This window comes from Triturus cristatus, chromosome 5_2, assembly GCF_964204655.1.
Source record: "Triturus cristatus chromosome 5_2, aTriCri1.1, whole genome shotgun sequence".
Lineage (NCBI taxonomy): Eukaryota > Metazoa > Chordata > Amphibia > Caudata > Salamandridae > Triturus > Triturus cristatus.
In genome coordinates, this window is record NC_140588.1 from 264,404,612 (window position 1) to 264,406,978 (window position 2,367).

Here is a 2,367-nt window from a genome sequence, read left to right on the forward strand (position 1 = left end):
CCAGGAGGACCCAGCCACTAGATGGCCCAGAACGACCCCATGACCAGATGGCCCAGGACGACCGGACCCATCACACGGCAGTCCGGCAAGGGTGGCCAGGCACCCCAAGGCTGCTGCTTGGGAGGCTCCTTTCCAGGGGCTTCCTGCCACCCTTTGACTTGTGCAGGAGCAGGGAGAGAGGGACGTGGCCCAGGCCATCTGGTCACCCAGCTGACCCACATGGGATGGTGGTCCCCATCCCTACACTCCAGTGGCACAGGGTGGGAGGGGGAGGGCCCCGTGACGGCTGGCACATGGTAGAGGCAGCCTCCTGCAGGCCCCGTCCCCCTCCTCATCCCTCCCACAGGCCTGGCAGCAGAGGGACCCACCCCTGGGTGTGGTGAGGAGGGCATCTGCGGCGCCCATGGACGGAGACAAAAGCTTAGCTCAAAGGAGGACTTTCAATAGATCACAGCGAGATAGCTCCTCTGCTACTTACGAAACCCTAACCCAGAATCAGGTTGTCTATGAATGATTGAGCACCGGGTGCCCCATGAACATGCGGTGCACTAAAAGAGATGGAGGCAGCCCCCTTATGTCCGGTCTCCCGTCTCCAAGCGAGCGGCTCTATGCACTGGCCCCGAAAAGAGGCCAGCTATCCCAGGCCAAACGAGTCTACAGGGCACTGTGGCATCATTATGGTTTAGGGGGGATTCTGACTCAGAAGTGTTCAGCAATGATCCCACAGATGGTAGCTTCACCTCATTGGCTCATCAGCCACGCACCAGGGCCGGAATAGCTGTAGCGGGCACCGGGCATTTCCCCGGTGGGTCGCTAGGGTGGGGGCCAGTTTTGGGCCCATGGGGAGCCGTTTTTGTTACCGGGGGTTGGCAATATTGGCCCCTTGTAACACATTTGGCCGAAACCGGCCCTCACAAACTACTCGGCTGCATCCCCCCCTCACCCCGGGGGGGGGGGGGCGGCCGAGCAGTTTGCCAGGGCCGGATTCGGTTCCCAGTCCGGCCCTGCCAAGCACATACACCAAACATCTGAACCTGCGGTTCCTCCCTCTCGTACTGAGCAGGATTAATATTGCAACAACACATCATCAGGAGAGTAAAACTAACCTGTCTCTCAATGGTCTGAACCCAGCTCACTTTCCCTATTAGTGGCTGACTAATCCAACGCTTGGTGAATTCCGCTTCACAATAATATGAAGAGCCGACATTGAAGGATCAAAAAGCGACATCGCCATGAACTCTTTGCCGCCACAAGCCAGTTCTCCCTGTGGTAACTTTTAGGACACCCCCTGCTTGAAACCCAAAAAGTAAAAAGGATCGTGAGGCCCCACTTTCACGGTCTGTATTCATACTGAAAATCGAGATCAAGCAAGCTTTTGCATTTCTGCCTCCCTGAGCTCGCCTTAGGACACCTGCATTATCGTTTGACAGGTGTACCACCCCAGTCGAATTCCCCACCTGCCACTGTCCCTGGAGTGGGCCAGCCCGGTGGGTGCCGGGCGCTTGGGGCCAGAAGCGAGAGCTCCACGGGACACGCCCGCCTCACCAGGTAAGTGAAAAAACAATAGGAGTAGTGGTATTTCACCGGCAGCCCAAGGGCCTCCCACTTATCCTACACTTCTCATGTCTCTTCACAGTGCCAGACTAGAGTCAAGCTCAATGGGACTTCTTTCCCTGCTGGTTCTGCCATGCCCGTTCCCTTGGCTGTGGTTTTGCTAGATAGTAGGTAGGGACAGTGGGAATGTTGTTCATCCATTCATGCGAGTCACTAATTAGATGACGAGCCATTTGGCTACCTTAAGAGAGTCATAGTTGCTCCAGCTGTTACCGGCGCTTCATTGAATTTCTTCACTTTGACATTCAGAGCGCTGGACAGAAATCATAAAGCGTCAACACCCGCCTAAGGGCCTTCGCAATGCTTTGCTTTAATTAAACAGTCTGACTCCTCTGGTCCGCACCAATTCTAAGTCGGCTTCGTGCCCCAGCCACACCAACCCACCCCTTAGAACCAATCCTCATCCCAAAGTTATGGATTTGACTTGCCGACTTCCCTTCCCTACATTGTTCCAACATGCTAGAGGCTGTTCACTTTGGAGACCTGCTGCGGATATGGGTATGGCCCGATGCACAATTTACACTATTTCCCGTGGATTTTTAAGGACCAGCGAGTGCTCACTAGATGTCACTGGAACCGTTACACTTTCCAACACTTGGACCCTTCTCTCGGGGGACCACATTATAGGGCACCCTGCCTTTCACAAGGAAAAGAGAACTCTCCCCAGGGCTTCCACAGACTTCCCCAGTATCGTTTGCGCTACCGCACTGGACGCCGCAAGGGCACCCGTCTACTCCAATCCAGGTTCGGGGA

General features: G+C 55.5%; 1 pseudogene; it reads right to left on the minus strand.

Annotated features, from left to right (window-relative positions):
* Positions 1-414: 414 nt before the first annotated feature.
* On the minus strand, positions 415-2,068 carry LOC146822852 (28S ribosomal RNA; annotated as a pseudogene).
* Positions 2,069-2,367: the final 299 nt, after the last annotated feature.